Source organism: Parasteatoda tepidariorum, chromosome 8 (genome assembly GCF_043381705.1).
Source record: "Parasteatoda tepidariorum isolate YZ-2023 chromosome 8, CAS_Ptep_4.0, whole genome shotgun sequence".
NCBI lineage: Eukaryota > Metazoa > Arthropoda > Arachnida > Araneae > Theridiidae > Parasteatoda > Parasteatoda tepidariorum.
This window is the reverse complement of record NC_092211.1, coordinates 80037139-80059279: the sequence shown is the minus strand read 5'-3', so window position 1 is coordinate 80059279 and position 22141 is coordinate 80037139. Positions and strand designations below refer to the sequence as shown.

The following is a 22141-nucleotide window of genomic DNA, read 5'->3' as shown; positions in this document are numbered from 1 at the left end:
GTCAAATGATGCTAGGCGCGTTGCAAAATGTAGATTCAAATGTTATATCAAAATCTTTTAAAAAGTGTGGAATTTCGAATTCTTTGAATGAGGGTAAAGACGATTTTTTGTGAGATACAGTAGATGAGGAGGATACAACAAGCATTGCAGAGTGGGATTTGTAAGACGTATTGTATTGATTCCGACTCAGATGATGTTCTGGATCTTTTTACTTTATGTATATTTTAAGTTTTCATCGCGTAAAAGTTTTAGAAATAATCTTAAATAATTCTTCTTAAATTTTCTTAATTTTTTTTCTAAACATAATTTAAAGTATCGTTCATAAAGAACTTCATATGTGTAGAAAATAAAAACAGAGAAAAGGCAAAGTTAATTTTGCCTTTTCTCTCATTTAATTAATTAATTAAAATAATTAATTAAAATAATTAATTAAATTAGTACTTATTAATCAATTAGTAATTAATTAGTAATTAATCAATATAATTAACCAATATAATTAATCGAATTGAAAAAAAATTAAGACAGGTAAATTAATACAGAGTTATTCATTTATGTCATTTTTTATAATTTATCGATATTTTATGATCAACGAATGTCAGATTTCAAAACCAGTGTATAAGCCAACCCCCTGATTTTCGTAAATTTTTAAAATTTTGAAAAGTTGACTTGTACACCGATATGTACGGTAGGTACTTTCTCTGAATAAATACATCTTTTTTTAGACTAATACGGATATTCTTCAAACTTCAATATATGAGAGTGAGGTAATTAGCCATTATAAAAAAACTTTGTAAATCAGCCATATAAATTAGTCACGTAAGCCATGCATATTAGCCAAAATATCGTCTCAATAATCTAGCTAAGTGGGTGGTTGAAAGTTTGAGAGCCCATATTTAAATTTTACTTTTCCGTGTTTTTCATTATATATAAAAAATGCTTTGAGCACAATTATAAAATTAATTATTCAAATTGAATTTTTCGTTCAAGACAATTTTTAATAATGTTGTATCATTTAATTACGAAATTTAATAACCATCGGAAAATGTTTTAATATAATATATATTATAGTTCTTACATAATGTTAAACAATTTATTTTTAAATGTAAAATTCAAAAATTTACCAATATCCGCTTAAAGAGAGGTCTGAAAATTGTCATTTTTATTTCCTTTGTTACTACAAAGCTTATTTCAGTCTAACTGCAGGATACTTTATTTAAAACTATTGAATTTAACATAACATAATTGTTTTGTTGCTTTATAATGCAGAATTTTTCTGTCAGTAAGAAATTAAATACTAAAAATAATAAATGCTTATTTAAAAACTTATTTTCATGAAATAAATAAGGTTTAGGTAAAATATTTTTTATTCGTGGAGCTTGTTACGGTAAAATGTATTAAAACGTAAAATTTACTCTTGAATAAACCATAGAAACATATTTTCCTGATTATTTCGGTTTCTAAAATTAAATATTGTTTGAACTAATTAAATAATTTCAGTTAAACCATTATTAAGAGTTCAAATCAGATCATTTAATTAAAAATTGTTATTTATGATTCGTTTTTCCCTTATTTAAGTTTCGCTATTAATAAGTCAAAATTTATAATTTTACTCATAATTTATAATTTTATTTATTATCTACTCTAATTATCTTAATAGAGTAGATAATAAATAAAATTATTATTACTTTAGTATCTAAAATATTCTTGATCAANATCCGATCATTTAATTAAAAATTGTTATTTATGATTCGTTTTCCCCTTATTTAAGTTTCGCTATTAATATTAAGTCAAAATTTATAATTTTACTCATAATTTATAATTTTATTTATTATCTACTCTAATTATCTAAATAAGTCTACTTTAGTATCTAAAATATTCTTGATAAAATTACGGTATGAAATACCAGCAATTTGGGTGCATCATCCGTAAAATCCATTATTACCGAAAAATATTATACAGTAAGTTTTACAATAATTTTTATCTAATTAGAATGATTCAGTGATTTTACGGTAATTATTACTGTAAGAACTACTGTATATCTGACTTTTTACATTATATAAAATTGACAGTATACCAGAACATGTTTCAGTAAAAATAGCAATGTTCAGCAAAAGCACCGACACACCAAGTACCGGTACTTTTTTCATCCTAATTTGAATCGGAATTTTTTAGAGTATAAATTAAATTATAAAATATAAGTTAAATTTCGGAAATAAACATGGATATATAAACTAAAGTATATATTCGAAATTTGAGTCAAGGGTTAATGTCGTGTATGCTAATTAAATACGAACTGTAACTTTCAAATGTCACCCAAGGATTAAATGAAATTCGAGGCTCGCTCCATGGAGTATAATAAAATTATCTTATAAATTCTTTTGCTTAATTTCAGTAATGACTTGCAGCAGAAAGCTTATGAAATGGCCAGCACGTCTAGGTTAATTAATTAATGTCAGTCGTCATTCGAGTTATTCACATTTTATCCGCATATATTAATTCTGTTGAAATTCAGTAGCCATTTTAATTATACTTCTAACGTCAGTTTCTAAGCCCATTTTTTTGGTTTTGTGACTACTAAGGTTCAATTCCGTAGTCTTGTAATTTAAAACCCAATCAAGAAGGCAAGGGAAGTATTGGAAAAAATTTGCCTCCGTGAAGGACTTTTCGATTGAACTAAACCCACATTTGCGTTACATGGAGGGGAAAACTATGAAAACCTCCGATGATTAGCCGGACCGCAAGGGTCTCTGTGAAAACATTTGAAATTTTCAGATATTTCATTATTATTAAAAACTCTAATTCCTATTATTGTTGGTAATTATTTATTATCACTAGTCTTCAACCTTGTCTTTTATATTTTCTCTTAATTTGCAAATTCTGAAATTCAGCGGCTATTATGTCTTTATAACTAATAACAGTTTAAATTATTAGAAAAAGCATGTTTTAATAATTTCCGTATCTACTTTTCTAAGAATACGAATTTCAGATATCTCAATATTTTCATATTGTTAAAAATCCTCATATGAGCAATTATATAAAGTAATCAATTATTATTACAAGTATTATTGCAGATAATTAAATTTTTTTTTAAATTTACAAACCCCGATACTCATGGGCCATTATGTCTCAGCTACTAACATCAGTTTGAATTATCTGAAAAATTTCATTCTCCACTTTTCTAAGAAAACAGTGGAAATTTTCTGATATTTCAAAATTAGCAAATTATTAAGTATCCTCGTATGAGTTATTGTTGCAGGTTATTGTTTACCAGCCTTTTTTTTTGTTGATTATTCACATTTTTTTCGAATTTGCAAATTCTGAAATTCTGCGGATATTATGTTTTTCTTTCTAACATCAGACAGAAATATCGGAAAAATTAAATTTTAATAATTTTACTATTTACTTTAAGAAAATTCGAAGAATTTTCAGATATTTCAATATTATCACATTGTTGCAAAGTCTCATATGAGCTAATATTTAAAGTAACTATTTATTATTAAAAGTCATCCTCTGAGTTATTAGCATTTTATTTTTTTAATTTTCAAATTCTGAAACTCAGGGGACATTATATCTCCGCTATACTAATATCTGTTTGAGATGTCTGAAAATTATGTTTCAAAAATTTTATTGCCTACTTTTCTAAGAAAATACGAAATTTTCAGACGTTTCAATATTATCGCTTTGTTGAAAATCCTCTTTTGAACTATTTTATTACAAGCAATTATATATTAGTAGAAATCTTCATCCGAGTAATTGCATTTTCTCTGAATTTAGAAAATTCTTAAATTCAGACGTCAATACGTTTTAACTACAAGTATTTGTATGAAATACCTGAAAAATTAAGTTTTAGTAGTTTTATTATTTACCTTTCTAAGAAAATAGGAAAAATTTTCAGATATGTCAATATCATCACATTATTGTAAGACTTTATTCTAGTCAATTATTCTCTTTGTACCAAAATAAAAAAAAATCGCAAATCCCATCAATAAACACCACTTTAAAATCTTTCTAAAGAGATACAAAGAATTTTAGAAATAAAAATCACTTTGAAGAACTTCGCAAGGTTGATATTTTATATTATGATATTCTTAGTGTAATTTTATATTATAATATTTATACTCTCTATAAATTTCAGTTAATGTATAACATATATCTACGTCAGACTTGGTATATTTGCGAATACTTTATAAATTGCAAAAGGTTTATCATCTCTTTTGCAAATTGCAAAAGGTATATCATCTTGATGGCTGAATCCACTTCATTCGATTTTCGCCACTGGTCTCTTATTTATCAAACAATATACATCAGTAATAAAATACTCTTTCTGTTCCATGAGTTTTCACATCTTAAGAAGAGGGTAAAATTAATCTATTAATCATCTATTGAAAGAAAACTCCTCTCAATTTAAGATAAAAGGTTCACATAGTAGTAATCAGAAAAAAAAGCGAACTATCCCAACTCAATGTAAGTTTGTGAAGTGAATATACACTTATTAATTTGAAAGGATGAAAGGAATAGGAGTGATATAAAAAATGGACTGAACTCATCACCCTTCATAACTTCTGGCAAATATACCAAAATTGAGGGAAAAAAAATGTGTCACTAATGTATATTTAAATGAGGAATAAAAATGTGGCAAAATTTTGACAGATAATTATTGAGGACTGCGAAAAGGAAATTATCAAAACCAGTTTGGTTGCCGTGTTTAGTTTGAAAGTGTTTTAAATTATTAATGTTAATCTCTCATTTAGCTCAAACCCTTTAAAAAGATTTAGTGCTTTTGATAGTATCTTTCTAGAGTCGCGGTGGCTCAGGGGATAAAGCACTCGCCTGAGAATGAAGTAACCCAGGTCCAAATCCCAGCTGTGGCTGGTTGGTGCGTGCTCTCCCGGCTCGCGCCGTTCACAATGCTGACATAAAATACTCACAGGGGTAGGCGGATCATGGGTCAGAAACCCCTTGCCGTCGAAATTGAACATTAAACTCAGAATTTGATTTGGTTATATATATTTTATTTTATATCGGTCATTGAATAGCCAACCCAGTTTTAAGGTTAACGATTACTAATGTTCAACCCCGTAGCCTTGTAATTTTGAACCAACCCAGAAGACAAGGAAACTCCTGGATCTGTACTCCCAGAGATATGATTTGTCATGGGAACGTGGAGGATTTTGTGACTCGACAGATTTAACGTACATCAGTCGCAATTTACTACACAGGGAGTCTTCGGCCGGAGGGGATCGAACCCACGACCTCTTGGACATGGCTATACCGGCTTTGGTTATATATATTGAAAAAAAAAAACCTTCATTGTAATTTATTTGTCAGGTCTCGGTAACGCTTTTGTTTCTTTCTCGTATAAATGCCACGTAATGTACTTATGTTTTTACTTCAGTTTAAAAAGGATGTTTAAAATACGTGTGGAGGGTGTTGATTACTTGTCACCCTGAATGTTTTCAGTTCTCTAATAGCTCTCTAATATTAATATTAATGAAACTACATTTTTTTCTTGAATAGAAAAAAATGGTAAATAATTAATTTATTTAAAAAAATGGGGAAAAAAATCAAGCCAAATGCATGGTTTGACTAAAGAAAACAAGACTCCAGGAGCTGTTCGGTGTGCAGTTTCTGTACGCTTTTTTCGTTAAAGTAAAAGTATGCACTCTGAAACATTTAATTTTTATAGATAAAAAGTAAGGTTCTTTTTTTGTACATTTATTTGATAGTAACCTCCTTGTTATGTATACCACTTTCAGCCCACCATTCTTCAGATATAAATTCTCAATTTAATTTAGAATTTGAAAATTCTACATTAAAAATATAACGAATTAAATTAGAAATGCAACTAAATATAATTTGTGACAAATTCGTGTCAATTTTAACATTTTTGTTGTTGCTCGCATTACATAAATTTCATAGTTAATACCTATGATTCATTTTTAGAAAACGTCCTGAAATGTTTACAAAAACGTATTTAGTTGAGAATTTATTAATATATTAATTTATCTTTACAGAATTTTCTGATGAAATTTTTTTTTTTTAATCTTCTTATTAAAAACAAGAACCAGTTGGCCCAAATAGTAAAAAAAAAAAAACAAAACACTTTTAATGAACTAAAAGTTCTTTTATTTCCATAAATTTATAATTAGTTTGGGAAATAAAATTAATCTAATATTGCCAATAATAAGAAAATTTTCGTTTCGGTACATTTTGGAGTAACATAAACGATGAAAAATTCCAAGAATTTACTAAATGAAATCTGGAAGAAAAAATTTTATAACCATTAATAATAGTTGTCTCAAATAGCATTAAAAGAACTTTTGATAAACCAAAAGTTCTTTTATTTCCATAAATTTATCATTAGTTTAAAAAAGAAATAAAGTTAATCTAATATTCCCAATAAGAAGAAAGATTTTTGATTCGGAGTATTTCAGAGTAACATAAATGATGAAAAATTCTAAAAATATACAAATGAAATCTGGAAGAAAAATAATTTATAAACATTATTAAGGACAATGTTAAAATCTCAACGTTCATTGTACAATGAATCAAAAAGAAAAACTATTCACCATTTTAAAGAAAAAGTCTAACTTATTAATCTAAAAGATGCTAGAATTTCCATTTCTTTCTATAATTGATTGTAATGATTTCAAATAGATTTCATATCAGGACTACTCGTCTCCCTTATTTACGAGTAGTCTTATCCTCAAGGGAGTGTTTTAGGCAGATAAACAGGATAAGTTATCATTTATCAAGGCAAGCGACACGACCATTTATCCTCTTTTAAAACTTATCACTTTCTCAGCTCTTCTTATAACTGTAACTGTCAGCTAGTTTAATTCTCAGGGCCCTCGTCAGCACAATAAGTTTGAAAGTGATCAGACTGAATGATGGGGGGCTTAAAATTAATGGTCCAGTCCATTACTGGAAGATAATCGTACTCTCTATAAATCACGGAGACATTTTTTTTTTCAAAAGTGTTAAGGTGACTGACAAACTCAAGGTTATTTTTAAAAGTAGTTTAAACTTTATTGTTCGACGAAGTGTAGCCAACTTTAAAATTAGATGAGGAAAGGCTTAAAAGCCGATAATACGAGGGTTGTTATGGTGGATTTCATTAGAACTCGTGCTGTTTTTTTTCTCCTTCTTTTTTTAGAACGATTTTGTTCGACAAAAAGTGACAACAGATTTTAGATTGTATGTCGATATCTTGCGATAGAAGACCGATGAGTCGTCTATTTTTTTGGGGGTATAAAGGAATTGTATTTTTTTAGTTTTCGCTTTCAACACAAGAGCCCTTGGTTCGAACACCAAAAAATGTTGCTTGATTCGTCTATTTTTAGCGATTGACACTACTTGTGTGTCTAGTGGCGATTCATGAGTTTGAGGCTAGTTCTTGTTGAGTTAATGAATAGGGATTCTCACCTGGAATCATTAGATCACCTGGAGTGATCTCAAATATGATAATTAGTTAGAGCAGACGATATTTTAAGTTACGAAATCAGACACAAAAATGTACTGTCTCTGAACCAACATACTTTTTTACCAACAGAATTGGATTCCTGACCCTTAAAATAGGGGGGAGGGGAAAACCGCAATCTGGAAAATAGGGACTCTAAAGTGTGATCCCTTAATATCATTTTCATTTTTTGCAGATTTCCTTCCTACTCAACTTTCTAAGCGAGCCAAAAAATGTTTACGTCCTATTATAAACATGTTTATCCAAAGTTACTTTCATGCAAAAATTAATTGTCAATAATTATATTTAATAAATGATTATTAAATAGCAGCCCGTCACTCACCTTATGCATGTGTACAGGAAAGCATTGCTTGCTGAGAGGAGTAGTTTTCGATAACATCTGTTCATTGATATTCAGCATCACAATGTATTAACTATTATACCAACTATGTAATATTTAGTGTTTGCAAAGGAGCTATTTTTTAAAATTGCTCCAGGTAAAAAAAAAAAAAAAAAAANAAAAAATTAAAAAAAAAAAAAAAAAAAAAAATCTAAAATTCATAAAAACTAAAAATCGTAGTTTTTGTGAATGGTAGCATACATACACCATCTTTCTTGTTCTTTATCTTTTGTTTAAGTCACTTTATGAATAAGTCACGTTTGTTTTGTTTCTGAACCTTTATTTAACGGCAGGCATTATCCTTAATTTTTGAACATGAGCGTAAATAACATAGTAAAAAAAATTATTTCAGAAACAAAAATATTTTTTTATTCCTTCAATTTTTTGGGATCCTACACCATTTATGTTAACTCGTGTGATGCTATTTCCTCAATTGAAACAAAAACAATTGAGAAAGCAAATGTACATAAAATAATGTATAAAGAGTAAATTTGATTTATTTTATTTCATTAGCCACTAATACTTAATAGATATCAACTATATAAGTTAGTTAGCCCCAAGATTTAAAAAACAAGACTTTTTCCTAGAAACGTAAAATAAATTGTTGCAATTAAAGGTGGAAGGACGTCTTGAGTTCGAAACTAAGAAAACGTATCTAAGCATATGTGATCCACTATAAATAAAAAGAGTAATTTTACGAGGTGCAATTTTATGAGAGTATCATACAGTGTTTAAAAAACTGAAAAATCGATATTTCATCTATGACACTGTTCATTCTGAAATTAAGGTGAAATAGTGGGCAGTATTCTGTGCACTCGATTAACCTTACGGTTAATTAGATTAAATCATAAACTTTAATTAAAGTTTATATATTATAATTATAAACTATTAATTACTATATATTAAAGTTATAAAGTTTATATAAACTTTAATTAAAGTGGTTAGAAACATTTCTTGACTTATACAGTTTCGAAATCATTTACAGCATGCACGGTCTAAAAACCGTAAATACAAAACTATACGGTTTTGTAACCATTTAAAACTAGCATAGTTTCTAAACCATAAACTGACGTTGGAGTTCTGTAGGTGCGGCGCCATTTGTACCTGACTGATAGTTTTTGTATTATAATAGTCTAAGATCACAGATTGAAGAGTGCAGGATGCTGGAAATTCTTCATGTAGTGAAGGAATGGAAGAAATATCGTGGTGTCAATTTTGGGATTCGAACTTCTGTTTAGCCGGGCATGAGATTGACCAATCAGCCCTCTTCGCTACAGCCAGTGCCCAGCTGTTCAGAACAAAATGACTTCATAAGGTGGATTGCCGCGGATAGAATTCTGGTTGTTAAATCGTTTAGTGAGGCCGGGATAGTCTGGTCGGTAGGGCGCTGGGCCCATGTCCGACACTTCGTGGGTTCGAACCCCGCCGGCCGAAGACTCCCCGTGTAGTAAAGTGACTGATGCACGTTAAATCTATCGAGTCGTAAAAGTCCTCCACGTTCCCATAACAAATCAATACCTCTGGCTGTACTGGATTGGAGATCGATCGTTCTCTGATTCAGGACAAAATTACGATCAGTGGATGAATGATTGGATGTATGAATGAGTTCGTCCTATAAATGGGCGTGACGTATAGTGTGGCAGAAGTCGAATTCTTGGCCATAGATGGCGCCACTGGAAAACAAGAACAATCACACCCCTCTGCCTAAACAGGCATACGTCAACAACATAGAGGTCAACAACAACAACAGTTTGGTAAAAACAATCACTAAATGTTTCTTCTCACGCTTAACAGTTTGAATATCCTCTTTTTTATGGTTATTTGACTCTTTTTGTTGAATATGGTTAAATAACAATTAAATAAATCGCCCTTATACTATTTTTACTGAGAAATTTCTAACAGTGAAGATTTACATTGCTTATGTATGCTAGAAATTATTTCACAATAGAATACACCTATTTTTCAGTAGAAAAACCTGACTAAAATCATTTTATTTCTTATTAATCTGAAAGAAACTTAAGCAAATGAAATATTCCAACAATTTTCGCGAAATAAGCAGGAAATCGTTTAAAGAATGCAAGTCATTATTCTGTTGGTTTAGTATTGTTTCTTAAGAATAAAGAAATGGTGGTGGAATCCAAAAACGAATAGGGCCATTATGGTGTATTAAATTGCTCTGTCAGGAGTATTTTATGATAGGAGATATCGTTAAAAGATTCGACTTTGAGCTTTATGCTAGTAATGCGAAGCTCTGGGGCAAACAAGATCAAAAAGTAGGGTTATTACTTGGCTTGGGATTTATGAAGTATATTGGCGAAAAGCCAGATAAGCTAGCCAAGCAGATTAAATTTTGAGAGAATATAAATACTTTGATGATCTTTCACATGGGGTAATTATTTTTGTTTCATAGTTACTTGTTTACTGTAAAATTTAGAAATACAATGCGTTGATGGGCGTGAAGTAAAAAGTTCTCAAATAAAGTTTTTTTTCCTGATAATTTCTAATTTTATCTTGGTGTATTTTATTTACATATGCTATATTTATCAATTTCTAATTTTATCTAGGTGTATTTTATTTACATATGCTGTATTTATTAAATTCAAATTTTATCTAGGTGTATTTTATTTACATATGCTATATTTTTTATTTTATAATTTTATCTAGGTGTATTTTATTTACATATGCTATATTTTTTATTTTACAATTTTATCTGGGTGCATTTTATTTACATGTGCTATATTTATTAATTTATAATTTTATCTTGGCGTATTTTGCTTACATATGCTATATTTATAAATTTCTAATTTTATCTAGGTGCATTTTGTATGCTATATTTATTTGTAAATTATATGTTGTTTACAAGCAAAAACAACGAAAAAAAAAAAGACGCTAACACACGTTTATAAAATGAAAATACACACTCGAATTCGCCGCTGTTTTGGGTGTCAATCCAAGCGATACATTTTGTCTCGCAAAAATTGTAAAAGTTTGCAATTACGAAAGAGTGTAGAAAAATGTACAAGGAGTGCAATAAAATAAAAATAAAAATTAACTTTTGATTACAAGGTGGAAAAGTTTTAACTATTTATCTCATAATAAAAATACTATACGGGTGCTATATGCGGCGTGTAGAAATACGCCTAAAGAGTTGAAATTTAACATGTTGAAAGGACAATTTTTATTTATCAATTTTGCCCCAGATTTTTTTCGAACTTCCAATCTGTTAGAAAGTTATAGTAATTTTAATCAACTTTTTTGAGAATTTTTCTTATTTATTTCTTTTAATTATGATTAATTGTAGACTGTAGTAGGGAAATATTTTTTTCTCTCTCGAGATCTTCGATTTATAAGCACACGATTTATTTGATGTCGAAAGTAACAAGAAAAAAAATGAAAAAAAAAATTAAGAGAGAGATTAGATGCTGTTAAATAAAAACCTGAACATTACTTGATTAAAAACTTCGAAGCGAGTTAAGTTTTTAGTCAAGTAATACCACTTCTGTTTCTTGGGATTGCTTGTTTACTAAACCTTAACAATATCTAAATTTTAAAAAATATTTTACACTTATTCAAGCGAGATAAAAAAAAACATATTCTTAGAGAGGGTAGATAGAGACTCTGGTATACAAACGCAGAACACAATTTCTGTTAAATCCGTACAATTGTTAGAATTTGATATCGGGGAATATCGATATCGCGGAAAGAATTAGAGCAGCAATAGTAGAGGCTTTCTGTGCACTCTAGGCAGCAGCAAAAAACAAAGGATGAAATAACTAAGTTAATAGCAATAACAAACAGAATTCAAAATCTGCAACCACTAAAAATTAATGAATATCAGTTTAAACTAGTAGATCAAATTAAATATTTAGGTACAATAGTAAACAATAATAATGTCATAAAAATCGAAATCAAAAATCGAATCTAACAGATGTTATCATGGATTGTGAAACCAATTCAAATCTAAATATACTGTTGCTGGAAATATTATATTTTCTTTTCATTGAGATTCTTCAATTGAAATAATTTCATTGAAGCAACCGAAAGAGAAAATACATTATAAAATTATAGATTGTATCTAAATATAATCAGAGGTTTCAAAACTCATCACTGATTAACAAAAAGTACAAGCATGTGAATCCCCTACGACCCTTACACGGAACCCTCTGGTTCCGCGGAACATCATTTGGGGACAGTTGATATATTTCATTAACAAAATAACCTTTGCTTTTTCAAAAAATATCGCCTGAAGAAAAAAAAAAACTATCATGAGCAGACAATGGAAGAAAAACAATAACAGAGGTCGGTGGGCAGATCATCAAATAGGGTGGGAAGTCTTCAGATATTTTAAATAAATATTATAACAATAACATTTATATTGTATTATAAATTCAAAACTTTATATGACCCGAGGGAATTCAATAAATCTTCATGATTGCACTAGAGATCTGATTTCTCGTTTGCAAACTGCTGTATTGCATGCGATATTCTAGATAAACTCATGATAATTCTCGTCTTTTTCTTTTGAATAACAGTCAAATATCTGATTTATAAATTAATAATGCAAAATCTTTTTCTACGTTTATTAAAACAGATTTCTTGATTAGGAATTCAGGTAAGGAAAGAAAAAAAAATAATACGTTAATTCTAAAAAAAAAAAAAAGATCTGTAGTAATAAAAGAAATTACATGATTAATAAATATGCATCTCCATCTACATATTGATCTAACTTGATTTATTACTAGATCGGAATTTTTTTAGGTTAGTAACCGATATTATATCACATCATTCTGATGCAAGGGAAAAAAAGAAATAACATGTTAATTCCAAAAAGAGCATCCGTAGTAATGAAGGAAATTACATGATTAATAAATATGCATCTCCATCTACATATTGATCTAACTTTATTTATTACTAGATCGGAATTTTTTAAGGTTATTAACCGATATTATATCACATCATTCTGATGCAAGGGAAAAAACAAATAACATGTTAATTCCAAAAAGAGCATCTGTAGTAATGAAGGAAATTACATGATTAATAAATATGCATCTCCATCTACATATTGATCTAACTCTATTTATTACTAGATCGGAATTTTTTAAGGTTATTAACCGATATTATATCACATCATTCTGATGTAAAGGAAGAAAAGAAATAACATGTTAATTCCAAAAAAAAAGTATCTATAGTGATGAAAGAAATTATCGTGATTAATAAGTATGCATCTCCATCTACATATTGATCTAACTTAATTTACTACTAGATAAGAATTTTTTACTAATTCAGGGTTATTAACCGATATTATATCACATCATTCTGATGTAAAGGAAAAAAAGAAATAACATGAATTCCAAAAAAAGTATCTATAGTGATGAAAGAAATTATAGTAATTAATAAATATGCATCTCCATATACATATTGCTGGTGGGTAACCACTTTGATCTGATTGCTGGTGGGTAACCACTTTGATCTGAGCCTGCGTAGGACCTGCGCGAGAAGTCGAGCACTCTACGGTAGAACAGTTTAACGAGGACCAATACCTTTGACCGGGCTACCAAAGTAGGAGAGCCCTCCCCTTTGCAGAGGACCAAAATTGCTATGATCATCCGTTTCCCAGACCGTCGCAAATAACCCATTATGCTGCTCTAGTGCGACGTAAATAAAGTACCTACCATAAATATATATTGATCTACCTTTATTTATTACTCATCGGAATTATTAACCCATATTATATCGAAGAATTATTGGAAATGGTGGTTCAGAAATAGAATGTTAATTCCAAAAGAAGTATCTACACTAATGAAAAAAAATTCGTATTAATAAATAAGCATCTCCATTTATATATTGCTCTATTATTACTAGATCTGAATTTTGTACTAATTCTGGGTTTTTAGCCCATATTATATCAAAGTTAGCGACACCTGGATGTTCAGAGAAATAATTTCAATTTTAGTTCTGGAAATGTATTAAAATATTACCAATGGCTGTTTTTTTTTTTTTTTTTTTTTTTTTTTTTTTTCCATTTCCAATTTGTTACTGTACAAAAAATTATACAATGTTACGAAGTAAAATAATTTGAAAACATAATATTCAATGAGATAAACAGTAACGTGAAGCCATCGAAAATTCATTAATTAATATCGATTAATGTTTCCCAAAATTATTATAACACATACATTTTATTTATCTTTATTAGCAATCCAAGCTAGTATAAGAATTAATGCATGCGTAATCATTCTATTCAAAGGGGTGTGGAAGATCTCACTCATAGATACCTTCAATCAAAACTGCCAAAATCCCTCTGCCATTGTCACAATGTCAAACACATCGCGTGAATTAACACTCTCATTGTTTTCGAAACGTCAATTCTTGGTAATAAATTTGCCTCCTTCCCTTTAATTAATCGAGAATAACTGGAAATTGATTGTAGTTGAGGCATAAAGCTGCATCGAGAATTGGCGAGCTTTCGCTATTGCTTCCATTGAGTTCTGGAATGTGGGAATAATACACAGAATTTTATAACTGGTTAGTCAAGAAAATTTTATTTAAATATTTTTTGACCAAGAGTAAGCAATAACAGTTTTCGATTGATTTAAACAATATTTAGTGTGTTCTACTAATACTATTCGGGTATATCTTAGTAATCAATCTTAATGTATGTATATTTTTAGAACCCTTGATAAATATGAAGTAAACAAAGCATATGTATCAGGAATTACAAATTAATGCTTAGGTGGAGGAAAAAGCAAAAAAGCGTGGCGACGTAACTACCACTACAATTATTAAATATAAATTTACTAGTAAATAATACATACAAACTCGACTTTTTTACTGGGAAACATTTTATTTGAACAAAGTCGCCATTGTCGAAACACCCTGTCCACAACGCTATTGAAATTTAAGTAGTATTATTGAGGAAGCCGGGACTGAAAACATCAATATCTGTTAGATTGCTGCAGAACAGTGTGAGGAGTTCAAAGGTGATTTTTCGAATTTCATTTGTTAATCAAAACGATTTTTTTTTATCATATCTTTCCTCCTTTAAATTTGTATTAGTGTTCTTTTTAAAATCACATTTTTACTCTTTCAAATTTGTAATGCATGTACTTTTTTTTTACTTATTTCTTCACAAGGACTGAAAAACATATATTGAGAGCAGTTATTTCTAAACATCGTGTTCATAATCCAAATTTCATAAGTAAAAGAATAATTATGAAATAGGAAGTGATTATCATTATTATTTTTTTATTTTTATGTAAACGAGTTCTTTGATTTTGTAACACTGTTTAAAAAATCCGAATCAAACCCGGATTAGATTTCGTCGTCATGTGCCATTTGAATTATTGCATTGTCTTCCTTGATTGTCAAAATTTAATTTTTCCTTGATACTTTAATAAACAGATTTCGATGTCATTTTGCTTATAAAAACTATTAATAATTATTAATACGTTAAAAGTTGCAAGCCAGATAAACCATTTATAAGAAATTCTATAATTGTTTAAACATATCAATTTTATAAGCAGTTGCCAATTAGTATCCCCACCCTCTTTACCCTTTAACTCACTTTGTCTTAGATAAAATTCTTTCTTGAAGGATTTCTTTTTAAGCTAAATAATTATTAACCATAATTTTTTTCAATATTTATTAAAAACAAAACCTTATTTTTATTATATTTCAATAAAATTAAACTTTGAAATAAATAAATAAATAAATAAATAACAAATGAGTGAGTGGGTGGATTGATGGATGGATGCATGCATAAATGAATGAATACTGGGATCTTTACTAAAGTTTAATTTAAAATAATAGCTTTACAAAGTTTAATTTGTATATTTTTTATCTATATGCAATCATATTAATTAATGCATGATAATTTCTGAAATTTCGAGTTCATAAATTTTAACATCGTTTCACAAATACAGCTTTAATAAATGGCATAAAATTCAAAACAGCTCATGAATTGATTTCAATGCATTTAGTTCAGTAAAATATATTCTGTATACCTTGCGTTTAAAGTGCTAAATTTGGGTATTATTAATAATAACCAGCGATTAATAACAACAACAATAACAAATGCGCTGAAACCAAACCAAACTTCATTGGTAATTATTAATACTAACCTTTAAGTGTGATAAATTCTGTTAGATTATTCACTTTAGCTGATTTTCATGGTTATTATTACAAATAACCGTAGATTTCAACCCATTAAAAACATGGATTGTAACATGATTCCATATATTTTATATTAGATTTGTATAATTTCATGCGACATTTTTAATCATCGTTATTTTAGTGGCAACCATCCCCCTTGTATTTGGTAACGTTCGAATTCCTCAACTATCTGTTTCGCCAGACAGTAGTCTGTTGTATGGACTATCAGAGAAGAGAGAGAGATGGGGTTATTAAGGAAAATAAGTTGAAGCATTTTCATCGAACGAATATTTGAAGAGGGAGGTTGAAGAGTTGAGGGTGTTACGGATATATTTGCTGATTGATGAAATAAGAGAATGTTGGAGTCGTGGTTGCTAAGAATCAATTCTGTTGCGTTTGTAATTGACATGCAATATATCTGGTCTTGTCATATTTTCGAAATAACCGACGCGGATGTTTCTGCTGTATATGATTAGAAATGGTTTTCAACTTGATTGAAATTGTTATATAAAATGATATTCAATGATTAGTTGAATGAGTCGTGAATTTGTTTGGAATGGTTTTGAGACTTTTGAAAAATACTATTTTTGCCATTTTTATTAAAATTTATAAAGGTAAATTGATTATAAGGGCGGTCTTGGAGGGGGGGGGGACTAGATTACTTGGAATATAGTCCCGGGCTTCTGAAATTTTAGTGCCCGTTAAGGGTCTCAAAATTGAAGGAAGGGTTTTGTAATAAAAAAACATTAGAGGGATATTTTATAATTTGAGTAATAGTGCTGATTTGAAATATCCTCAGTGGCAGACGGGCTAACCTTGAAAGGTTTTGATGTTTTTTCCTTCCTTGTAACGCAGATGAGAGTTCAAAAAAAGTCCTCCACGAAGGGTAGTTTGTCCCAATACTTGATGTAAGTGTTCCCTTGTTTTCTGAGTTGTATTCAAAATTACAAGGTGTCAGAATATTGATAGTCATAAATTCAGAATTAGGACGGCTGTTCAAGGCCGGTTGTATCTTATTTATTTTGAGGAATAATAGAAAAAAAACAATAAAAAATATAAAAATAATAAAAATGATAATAATAATAAAAAATATTGAAATAATAAAAATAATAAAAAATAGAAGAAAAAAAATTTTCTTCAAAATTTGGTCATATTCAAAATGCGCCCTGCAATGATGATGATGACAAATTTTTCTAGCTGCCGTGCATTTGTCCTATCCATTTCTGAAATTTCTCAAATTCTATCCATTCTTATCCATTTCTTAAAATTCTCAAATTTTATACATTCCCGTTCATTTCTCAAATTTTATCGATAGTCATCTTTTACTTCAAATCACGGGGATTAGATTTTTACCATCTCTTATTTGTAATCAGGAATAACATAAAAAAATTCTTGAAAAAATATTCTTGCAGGAAAGGGTTATTCTTAAAGGAATAACATTAAAAAAAATTAATGAATATATTTTTTTTCCAACAATATTTCAGTATTTGACACTTAACTGAATTCGAATATATTAAGAGTTTGCAGTTATGAATATATACTCAATTTCGTCTATTTTTTAATTGATTGTTGCGCCAGGGCACCCATCATTCCCAGACACTTTACACCTTGATACATTTCTGCTTGAGCAAAAGGGTATATGTATGTATCTTAGATTCATTAATCTCTGCTAAGGGCCAGGATAGTCTGGTTGGCAGGGCGCTGAACTCACGTTCGTGAGAACGGAACTTCGAATCCAGCTGACCGAAGACTCACCATGTAGTAAATGATGACTGGTGCACATTAAATCTGTCGGTTCGCCAAGTCCTCCATGTTTCCATAACAAATTAAACCTCTGTGGGTACTGAATTGGAGATTGATCGTTCTCTGGTTCAGATTAAAATTATGATCTGTGGATGGATGTGTGAATGGGTCAACCCTATAAAACGGATGTGACGTATGGCTGTGGCAGAAGTCAAATTCTTGGCCGTAGATGGCGTCACTGGAAAACAAAAACAATCGCACCTCTCTTCCTTAATGGCTGACAAAAACAACAACATTAATCGCCACTTACATAGAAATATAACAATGCATATATAGTGAAGAGATTACTATGAATAAAAAAAGAACAACCTGTTAGATTCCATTTTTTTTTATTAGTATCGAGTCTTACATTACTCTTTTAGTTTCGCTTTGTTGCTCAACATTCAATCAGATTACTGGAGGCTAAGCCTGACCTAGCAATGATAAAATTTTCATGTACTTTTTTAGTTTCAAACAAAACAAACATACGAAAACCTATTAAATGTTAAAAAAAAAAAACGTGACAAATAATGAAGTGAAAAATTAAGAAATAATTTTCTTTACCTAGAAATCCGGTACATTACACTTCTAATCTTTTTTTTTTTTTTTTATCACCATTTAAATACTTCCAATTTACTAGTTATTTAACTTCTTCATAATAAATATCTGTAATAAATGTTGGATAGGATGAAGTTAAATATGACGTAATGTTAAAAATAAATATTCAATCAACAAGAAAAGAATCGATCTTTATTTAAAAGAATTGTGAAAAAAAAATCATACTTGTTTCCGCCCGGGATCGAACCGGGGACCTTGCGCGTGTGAAGCGCACGTGATAACCACTACACTACGGAAACGATATCTGAAGGTTGACTTTTATACTATATAAACTAATTTTTAAAAGAGACTCCATGTTTTGTGAAAAAGTGCATTTTTGTCAGCAGCAAACTTTTCGGAAACACATTTTAATTTATATTAACAATAAGATTTAAAAAGATTATGATGATTATTATAAATGATAGCAAAGTTTTGGGTCTTTTCCCAATTTTCCAATCATTCATCCAGTTTTTAGAAATTGCTATACTAGCTATTGAAATAAATATTTGACATATAGCAATGCAGATTAAGGAATTAATAATTTTTTCTTGCTTGTAGGAATTAAGCTTCAAATCGTCATAATATGAAGAGCTTGGCCAAAGAATACCTAAGGAGGCCTTTNAGTTCATTTTTGTCAGCAGCAAACTTTTCGGAAACACATTTTAATTTATATTAACAATAAGATTTAAAAAGATTATGATGATTATTATAAATAATAGGAAAGTTTTGGGTCTTTTCCCAATTTTCCAATCATTCATCCGGTTTTTAGAAATTGCTATAATAGCTATTGAAATAAATATTTGACATATAGCAATGCAGATTAAAGAATTAATAATTTTTTCTTGCTTATGGGAATTAAGCTTCAAATCGTCATAATTTGAAGNTACATGTTAAAAGCAGAATTGAGGAGTCTGCTTGGTGCAACACTTTTCTCCCGGCAACCACGATTCATGACCCTGATTTTCTGCTCTTTTGAGCGCGCCCCGTGTTCTTTGTTCGCCAAGATGAAGAGAATAAAGGGAAAATGTAAACAGTAGCGCCATCTGTATTTTTCTCACCAAAATAAAGTTTCGCAAGAAAAAGATGAGTCATGTTTTGTTTTAAATTTATTTATTTATTTTTAAATTAAAAATTAAAACATATAAGAAACACGATGATTCAGTTTTTTACAATGAGTTTCTGAAGTCAATAAAGTATTCACAGTTAAAAGTAAAGATAAATAAATTATTTTCTTTGTTTTTGGTATTTGTTTGCATATTTCACCATGTAAGAAGGTATTTAGACGGAACTCTTTTGCTTTTAGAATTTTGCGTGCATTTAAAGCTAATATTTACTTAATTAAATATTTTTTTCCCTTTTTAAAAAAAAAATACTATACATGAAGCATTTATTGTAAAACAATGTGTCCCCAAAATAATACGAAGGAAAAATAAAAACATTGGGAAGTTCATAATTATGTGTGCAAATGTATTTCTGCTTACATAATTATGAACTTAAAAATGTAATGAGATTGCCGTATGTAACCTAAAATATATATTTGCCACTGACTTTTGAGGCAATCAGCAATAAATAACGCGATTTATATTCATTTACAAATTTATTTTAGAGAAGGAAGCACACTTAATTACTTATTCTAAATCTTTGAATGAATTTTCTAAAACGCATTAATTCGGGAATATAAAAAAGAAAGCAGGAACATTTTTTAACACATTTTTATCTTTAATTTTCAGTGATTTAGTTGTTATCCTTCAAAAATTTAATTGAAGATAAAATTTAATCCCATCTATGCAATATTGATTTTTTTTCAACTTGATAAGTTCTTAAAAGATATTTTTATGGTTTAGAATTATTAATTTCTTTTTAAATATTAAATAGTTTTGAAATAATGAAAAAGAAACTAATTATATTTTATTAACAGAGGCAAAATAATAAGAGATCTTTTACTTCAGACATTTAAAATAGTTAAAATACTCCAGAAAGCATTTTATATGCATTTTACGCTATTCGAGAAGTAAATCAACTTAATGCTGACCTTTTTATCTATTATTTCGTTTATTTACACGATATTTTTATACATAAAATTATAATTATTTTATAGTATTGTTATTTTTTTGCTGCCCTGTTAAATAAGGACAAAAATTAACCAATAAACGTTTTGTGAGTTCATGGAACTTTCACACTTTAATATCACACTTAAAAATCTACTTTAGAAATCTAAATACTTATTTGAGTAAAACGAAAGCTTTTTGGAAAACTTTCACTATCAAAAGATAATATCTTCTTTCATAGAGCAGACGACTTATTTGTATGTCAATAAAAGCAAAAAAACTAGAATGTAGCAAATTCAAAATGGCGAAACTAACGAAACAATGAGATGAAGAAGTCCGGAAAGATAATATCAACCAAAAATCCGTGTTTGTTTGACAATATGGACATGCTACACCGCAAAAAAAAAAAAAAAACTTAATAAATAAACAGAAAAAAAAGAACTTTTATTTTTAGAACGATTCTTAGAAGTGCGCGGTTTACTTCCTTTTCAAAGTTAGAATTTACAGTTGGTTATTATAAATTATAATAAAAAATTATGAGGAGGTTATTAAAATATATATAAGAAAATTCCTTTTTTAAGGAGCCGTAAATCATTGCTATGTTATTTCGGGTTTCTCAGAAATGGTACAAGACATTCGCATGTGTGTCAAGGTAAACTTGAAAAACTTTTTAAACTGAGACGAATTTTTCACGAGCTGTAAAAAATCTAAAGAGTGTTGGGATCAATTCAAACATCGATTATTAAATTCTTAATAAATCTGAATACATACTATAAATATTAAAAAGTATAAGTATGATTATTCGAGATATGAACATTGAAAATTAAATATATAAAATGCAACTCAATGTTTTGGAATTAATAAAAATACTAGAATAAGATTTCTCGACACTTTTGTAGCTGCATCACAAAATACTGCCATATCAGCTTTGCGAGTCAAGAATCTGTTTTAAAATGGAAAGAAATATTAGTAGACAGTTAATAAGATTTGTAAAGCATTTTCATTTTCATATTAAATTTTGCATTTTCAGGATTGAAATAATCGCGAAAGGAAAAGAGGAATCAACTGTAAGTATTTGCTCTCATTTGAAATTTAAAAGTTTAAAAGATATGTTTTGTACTTAAATGTTATAAAATTCTTATTTTAAGTTATTGGAATATTCTTATTAATACAGTTTTGTGAAAGCTATTATGTTTATTCGAATAAAAATGCTCTAAATTGTTATAACCAAAATTTATAGAAAATTAGTTTCAACCATATTTGAAAGAAAAGACCAGAAAATTGTTTTCAGTAAAGCAATATCCAAAATGAGAAAGGTCTTATGATAAACATCTAAATTTTTTCGAAATTAAAAAAATCAATTTCCATTGTTTTGAGGTTTTAAATTTTGTTGAAGTTTAAGTTTTAAGTTTAAGTTTTGTTAAATGAAAGATTTCATCATAGTTATCATCATTAAGATTTCATAAGGCTGTGGGAATAAAACTAAGCTGAAACGAAGGAATACTAACTTTTCAATCTGCATATATACACACACATATAGTCAGGCTAGCTGGGCAAATAGGTACAAGATTAAAAAATAGCAAATGAAACTTTATTTAACCATTATAATCAGAGATTGAGAATGCAAGTGACACAAAATCGAAGTGCTCTAGAATAAAAATTGGGGAAAATCTTAATCAGGTAATAGGCTTAATTTTAAGGAAA

The 22141-nt window shown here is 28.8% G+C and overlaps 1 non-coding gene across 1 annotated transcript; it reads right to left on the bottom strand.

Annotated features, from left to right (window-relative positions):
- Positions 1-18576: 18576 nt before the first annotated feature.
- Positions 18577-18649, bottom strand: TRNAV-CAC (transfer RNA valine (anticodon CAC)). Its single transcript has one exon. It is a non-coding gene; the product is annotated as a tRNA-Val (tRNA).
- Between the last annotated feature and the right edge of the window lie 3492 nt (positions 18650-22141).